We start from the raw sequence: 8322 nt of genomic DNA on the forward strand, positions 1-8322 counted from the left end.
TTATTAAATGGCATTCAATATTCGTTCTTTATAAAATAAATATATATAGAATATTTATATATATTTTAATTTTGGCTTTCTTAAACCCGGCTGGGACGTGTAACCGGGTTTTTCTTTTGTTTATTAAAAACATTGTGTGGTCTTTTTACATGGTATAATTGCTACTCTATTGTTTTTAGCCTTTATTTAATATATTACATATTATGCATATATTTAATTCTAAAATATCTTTTTATATTCACATACAACAATTTGTATATATTCACATATATATATTTGTTTAATATTATAATAATATTATAACAATTGTAATTTGATAATAAATTTAAAATTTAATTTCTTTGTAAATTAGTTTAGTTTTATATGATATAAAACTAAGCACTTACATATTCAAAAGTTTTAATATTTTAATATATATTTTGTTTAATATGTATGCATATAATAATAATATATAATAATATCATCATCATATACACATATGAAAATTAAATTAAATAAAATTTAATATAACTTCATATAGACGCTAGGAAAGAAAAAGTAACTTTTTACTAACCTAGCTCCAGAGTTTAACGATAATATTCGGAAACTTGTCAAATTAATGAAATATTAATATAACACTTACGTTTCAACTATATTATCTTAATAATATAATTTATATAAATATAATATAAAATTGTATATTATATAGGTAGGCTGACACCACCTACCATATATACCTTTTTGACTACGCTTTCGTAAAGTGTGGTATTTAAATATCTTCTCCCCCTCACTTAAAAGCATTCATTTTGGTATTTTAAATATATCCATATAATATAAATTTTAATATTAATATTATACAGGCAGGCCGACACCACCTACCATATATATCTTTTTTGCCACCTCCTAGCATCCTACTCATCACCAGGATTTACAACAGATGCATGGAGATAGGGTACTTTCCGTCTTCATGGAAACGTGCCCAAGTAGCCATGATACCTAAGCCTGGTAAACCTGAAGCCAATCTCGCCTCATACCGTCCAATAAGCCTACTTCCAATGCTCTCCAAAATACTCGAAAGAGTATTTTTGAGCAGAGCATTGCCTGTACTGGACGAGGCTGGACTGATCCCTGATCACCAGTTTGGCTTCAGGAGGCGACATGGAACTCCTGAGCAGTGCCATAGGGTCGTGCAGTACATTCTGGACGCTTTTGAAACCAGAAAGTACTGCATGGCCGTCATGCTGGACGTCAAGCAAGCATTCGACCGGGTCTGGCATCCCGGACTCCTCTACAAGCTCAAGACAGCATTGCCTCAACCATACTTCTTATTTCTGAAGGCTTTTCTGGAAGACCGTAGGTTTGCGGTAAGATGCGGTGAGGCCATCTCTGAGCTCAGAGTGGTTCACGCTGGAGTCCCTCAAGGCAGCGTTCTTGGTCCACTGCTGTACAACCTCTACACGGCTGACCTCCCCGTTCTACAGAACAGGGACCTGATGGCTGCAACCTACGCTGACGACACCGCATTTCTGACCGTTTCGGACAGCGCCATAGAGGCTGCCGCCGTCATGCAACAACAGCTAGACCTGCTCAACGGATGGCAAAAGCGGTGGAACATTGAAGTCAGCAATGAGAAGTCCACCTCCACCACATTCTCTCTCCGCCCAGGCAACTGCCCCACAGTCCACCTAAACGGTTCCCCAATCCCACAAGTGGACACTCCCAACTACCTGGGGTTCACTCTCGATCGGAGACTCACGTGGAGGCCGCATATTGAGAAAAAACGTAAACAGGCCTACGAGAGACTTCGCTCCTTTTACTGGATTATGGGCAGAAGATCGAAGCTCCGAACGTCTTCGAAGCTTCTTGTCTATAAAGCCATTATACGTCCAATCTGGACATATGGCATCCAGCTCTGGGGCACTGCTAAGTCATCGAATGTGCGAATGATCCAAACACTGGAAAACAGAGCGTTGAGAATTGCCACTGGGGCCCACCCCTTCCACGACAACATCACCATCCACGAGGTCTTGAAGTTCCCATGGGTGAGGGACGAGATTAAGAAAAGCTGCGTGCGCTACAGACAGCGGCTCCATGATCACCCAAACCGGACTGCCGTCGCCTTGCTGAACAACAGAGAGCAGCCCAGAAGATTGAAAAGGACGCACCCATTGGACCTCGCATCAACATCTTAATAGTGATAAATTTTCAATAAATATAAATTAAATATACTAATCTAGAATGTAACCCTAAATTTAGTAAATATAAATTAAACATAATAAACTAGAACGTATCCCTAAATTTAGTAAACACCGTTAACATACTCTAATGTACTATAATACTACTTATACATGTATTTGTAATTATTAGTGAAGTTGATGTAACAAAATTTAATGGTTGTCCGCAAAGGACAGTTTTAAATAAAAAATGTACCCTGATAATAAAAAAAAAAAAAAAAAAAAATATATATCTTTTTGACTACGCTTTCGTAAAGTGTGGTATTTATATATCTTCTCCCCCTCACTTAAAAGCATTCATTTTGGTATTTTAAATATATCCATATAATATAAATTTTAATATTAATATTATATAGGCAGGCCGACACCACCTACCATATATATCTTTTTGACTACGCTTTCGTAAAGTGTGGTATTTATATATCTTCTCCCCCTCACTTAAAAGCATTCATTTTGGTATTTTAAATATATCCATATAATATAAATTTTAATATTAATATTATATAGGCAGGCCGACACCACCTACCATATATACCTTTTTGACTACGCTTTCGTAAAATGTGGTATTTATATATCTTCTCCCTCTCACCTAAAAATACTCATCAGAATACTTTTATCATTTATATGACTTATATATACTAAAACATTCATTTCAATATATATTCATTTCCATATGAAAATATTTTAATATTTTCAATTTAATATTTTATATAATATATTTAATATATTATATAGGTAGGCCGACACCACCTACCATATATACCTTTTTGACACAGCTTACTTAAAAGCTCCAGAGTTTAACGATAATATTTGGAAACTTGTCATATTAATGAAATATTAATATAACACTTACGTTTCAACTATATTATCTTAATAATATAATTTATACAAATATAATATATAATTGTATATTATATAGGTAGGCCGACACCACCTACCATATATACCTTTTTGACACAGCTTACGTAAAACCGGTCATTTATCTATACATTTTCTCCCTCCGTCAAATTTCTCATATACTTCATATATTTTCATATATGTCGTATATATATGAATATTTTCATATCCATATAAAAATATTTTTATATTTAGTATTTGATGAATATTATTTCTATATTCATATAATTTCATTATTTTCATATAAATAGCGGACTTATATCAATATTAGCTCATATCGATATAATAATGTTTAATATATTTAATATAATATATTTCATATATTATATAGGTAGGCTGACACCACCTACCATATATACCTTTTTCCCGAGATTCCGCAGGCCGACCAGATGGCAGCTTTCATGACAAGGGTAGAAAACCTGCTAGAAAGAGTTATGGACAAGATGTTCGAGAGAATGACTTCAATGATCAGCGCCATCCTCTCAAAAGTATGCAGCAAGTAGGCCTGCACATAGCCTTCTGGAACGCTAACGGACTTGTCCAAAACAGGCTTGAGGTGGAACATTTTATCCACACTCAATGCATCGATATACTGCTAATATCAGAAACTCATTTCACCCATAAGTCATACCTGCAATTGCACGGCTATGATGTCATACACGCAGACCATCCTAGCGGAAGAGGACACGGAGGAGCGGCTATCATCATCAAGGACAGCATCAATTACAGCGAGATTGCAACCCTCAAGGAAGAATGGGTCCAGTGCGCCAGAATCGCGGTCTCCACTGCAATGGGAAAGCTCACCATCGCATCGGCCTATATTCCCCCAAAACAGAGAGTCTCCGAAGACCAGTTTGGCCTCCTTCTGGGCGACTTGGGTGACAAATTTATTCTCGCCGGCGACCTCAACGCCAAACACCCATGGTGGGGCTCAAGGGTGAGTAACCCCAAAGGATCTGCGCTATTTAAATGCATCCAACGTCGTGCCTACAACTGCCACTCAACTGGAGAGCCTACCTATTGGCCTACAGACCCTCAAAAGCTGCCGGACCTTCTCGACTTCGCTATCTCCTATGGTATCCATCCGGACTCCATAGTCTGCTCACCTAACGGAGATCTCTTCTCGGACCATAGCGCGGTGGAGCTCCATATAAATACCCCCGTTGAGAAGAAAGTCACCCAACATAGGATGATTAGACCTCGCACCAACATCGAGACTTACACCGAGTGGCTAGACAACGCCCTAGAGAGCACTCAGCAAGACCTTAGCACGGGTGCTGGTATCGATCAGGCTGTTTTAAACCTTACGCAGGAAATGCACAACGCTGCCCAAATTGCAACCCCAAGGGCTCCATGCAACAACAGGAAGTTGCAAAGGCACTTGCATCTGTGGTCTCCTGAAGTAGCTGCACTCCTCAATGAGAAGCGACGACTAAGAAGGGTTTGGTTCCAAACCAGGTACCCTAACGATAAAACAGCCTTTAATCGCGCAACCAAAAAGCTAAAGAGGCTGCTGCAGAGGTTGCGGACTTGCGCTTTCGAAGAGTATCTGCGGCAGGTCGAGCCTGGGGACCCCCAGCACAATCTGTGGCAACTGACGCGTCACATAAAGCGTCCCAAGCAAAGGGTGGCCCAGATTAGGAAAGCAGACGGCGGGTGGTGTCGCTCGGATCAGGAGAGAGCTTATGCATTTGCTGCTCATCTTGAAGAAGCCTTCAAACCTTTCGGCTTGTGCTCGGAGGAGGATAGAGCGGAAACGGATAATGTGCTGGCCCAACCACACACGGACTTCAGCCAGTTGGAACCTGTCTCGGAGGAGGAGGTCATGGAGGAAGTGTCAGGCCTCAACACCAAGAAATCTCCGGGGGATGACGGGATTGAGGCACTCGCACTCAAATATCTCCCACCTTCAGGCATACGAAGACTCACGAGCATTTATAATGCGTGCCTTGAGATTGGGCATTTTCCCACTAGCTGGAAACGGGCGGAAGTCATCCTAATCCCTAAGCCAGGAAAGCCAGAATCTGACCTTGCTTCTTACAGGCCAATTAGTCTGCTCTCGATTATCTCCAAAATCCTAGAGAGATTGTTCCTGCGAAGGTTGCAGTTTCTTTTGGACGAGGCAGAATTAATCCCAGATCACCAGTTTGGTTTCAGGCGCTCCCACTCCACCCCTGAACAATGCCACAGAGTTGTGGCAAAAATTCTGGACAGCCTAGAAGAGAAAAAGTATTGCTGTGCTGTCTTTCTGGATGTCAAGCAGGCGTTTGATAGGGTCTGGCACCCCGGGCTGAGAGCGAAGCTCAAGAGGAACCTGCCACAAAATCACTACGAGTTCCTCAACTCTTATTTGACGGACAGGAAGTTCAGGGTCAGAAGTGGAGAAGCAAGATCCGGTTACAGGCCCATCGAAGCTGGAGTCCCGCAGGGCAGTGTACTTGGCCCCATCCTGTATACCTTGTACACAGCTGACATGCCTGTTGCTGCAGAGGAGAGTCTTCTGGCCGCAACATACGCGGACGACACTGCTTTTTTGGCCTCTGCAACCTCACCAGAGGAGGCTTCAGCCTGTCTCCAGCGACAGCTTGGCATTCTAGACCCTTGGCTACGAAGATGGAACATTGCTGTTAATCACGACAAGTCAGTCCAAACGACGTTCACCCTGAGGAGAGGCGACTGTCCTGGTGTCAGTCTCGGTGGCACACTAATTCCGGCTAGCCCTACACCCAAATATCTGGGTATGACCCTAGACAGGAGGCTCACTTGGAGAACCCACTTGCTACGAAAACGAAAGCAACTCCAAGACAAGCTGCGTCAGCTTTACTGGCTAATTGGACGGAGGTCCAGACTGAAGCTGAGAGTTAAACTCCTAATATACAAAACCATCGTGAAGCCAGTTTGGACCTACGGCATTCAGTTATGGGGAACGGCGAGTCCAAGCAATAGAAAGATCATCCAGCTTGCGCAGAACAGGGCACTCAGGACATTGTCTGGAGCCCACCCTTACCATGATAATATGACCATCCACGCCCAACTAGGCGTCCCATGGGTCAGCGAAGAGGTCCGGAGATTCGCCACAAGATATGTTGATAGGCTGGATCGACATCCCAACCCCCAGGCCATCAACTTGCTTGACAACAGTACCACATTGAGAAGATTGAAGCGGACTCACCCTCTGGATCTCAGGCTGGAGGAGACTGACTAGTGAGGTATTAGTAATAAATTAGAGACAGCTTTCGTAAAATGTGGCATTTTTCCACCTAGTTAAATATTGTATTCTTTCTGTCAAGGAACCATTCTTAAATTTAATTATTGTCCATATCTGCGGACAGATTTTAAATGTAACTTCTGATTGATTTACAAAAAAAAAAAAAAAAAAAAAAAAAAAATATATACCTTTTTGACTACGCTTTCGTAAATTGTGGTATTTTTTGTACTACGGATAGATATCCATATTTTAATATTTTCATATCCATATAAAAATATTTTAATATTTAGTATTTGATGAATATTATTTCTATATTCATATAATTTCTTTATTTTCATATAAATAGCGGACTTATATCAATATTAGCTCATATCGATATAATAATGTTTAATATATTTAATATAATATATTTCATATATTATATAGGTAGGCTGACACCACCTACCATATATACCTTTTTGACTACGCTTTCGTAAATTGTGGTATTTTTTATACTACGGATAGATATCCATATTTTAATATTTTCATATCCATATAAAAATATTTTAATATTTTCATATCGATATAATAAATATTTTAATATTTTCATATCCATATAAAAATATTTTAATATTTTCATATCCATATAAAAATATTTTAATATTTTCATATCCATATAAAAATATTTTAATATTTTCATATCCATATAAAAATATTTTAATATTTTCATATCCATATAAAAATATTTTAATATTTTCATATCCATATAAAAATATTTTAAATAGGGACAGTAGGAATCTCATGAATTGAATCATGCGCGTCACTAATATGATGACGAGTCAAAGGGCTACCTGGCAAAAGTTATTACAACTCCCGCCGTCCGTATTTTCATATCCATATAAAAATATTTTAATATTTTCATATCCATATAAAAATATTTTAATATTTTCATATCCATATAAAAATATTTTAATATTTTCATATCCATATAAAAATATTTTAATATTTTCATATCCATATAAAAATATTTTAATATTCGTTATTTGGAAAAGTTTTATTTTGATTTTTATTTTTAAAAAAAGTTTAAATAGGGACAGTAGGAATCTCATGGATTGAATCATGCGCGTCACTAATATGATGACGAGTCAAAGGGCTACCAGGCAAAAGTTATTACAACTCCCGCCGTCCGTATATTACGGACTTATACTTTGATGAAAAAAATTTTTTTTTCATTTTATATATATGATGATTTAATATTATATTAATATTATCAATACAGCAGAGACATTAATATTATCGTGTTAACATTTTGTATATTCAAATCCATTCATAAATTTTTGTACTTGGAAAAATTTTTAATATTTTTAAAAAAGTTTAGATAGGGACAGTAGGAATCTCATGAATTGAATCATGCGCGTCACTAATATGATGACGAGTCAAAGGGCTACCTGGCAAAAGTTATTACAACTCCCGCCGTCCGTATATTACGGACTTATACTTTGATGAAAAAAAATTTTTTTTTTCATTTTATATATATGTTGATTTAATATTATATTAATATTATCAATACAGCAGAGACATTAATATTATCGTGTTAACATTTTGTATATTCAAATCCATTCATAAATTTTTGTACTTGGAAAAATTTTTAATATTTTTAAAAAAGTTTAGATAGGGTCAGTAGGAATCTCATGAATTGAATCATGCGCGTCACTAATATGATGACGAGTCAAAGGGCTACCAGGCAAAAGTTATTACAACTCCCGCCGTCCGTATATTACGGACTTATACTTTGATGAAAAAAATTTTTTTTTTCATTTTATATATATGATATTTTTATATCATATTCATCTTGTCAACATTTTATATTTGCGCGTCACTAATAAGATGACGATGCATTTGGCTACCTGTAGCGCTCGAACGCTGTGCAATACACACTGCGTTATATATATATATATAAATAAATATATTTAAAAAAAAATATATATAATTAATATATATATACAACACTTTGTGTATATATTT

Source organism: Drosophila ananassae, unplaced genomic scaffold, assembly GCF_017639315.1.
Source record: "Drosophila ananassae strain 14024-0371.13 unplaced genomic scaffold, ASM1763931v2 tig00000108, whole genome shotgun sequence".
In the NCBI taxonomy this organism is placed as follows: Eukaryota; Metazoa; Arthropoda; class Insecta; order Diptera; family Drosophilidae; genus Drosophila; species Drosophila ananassae.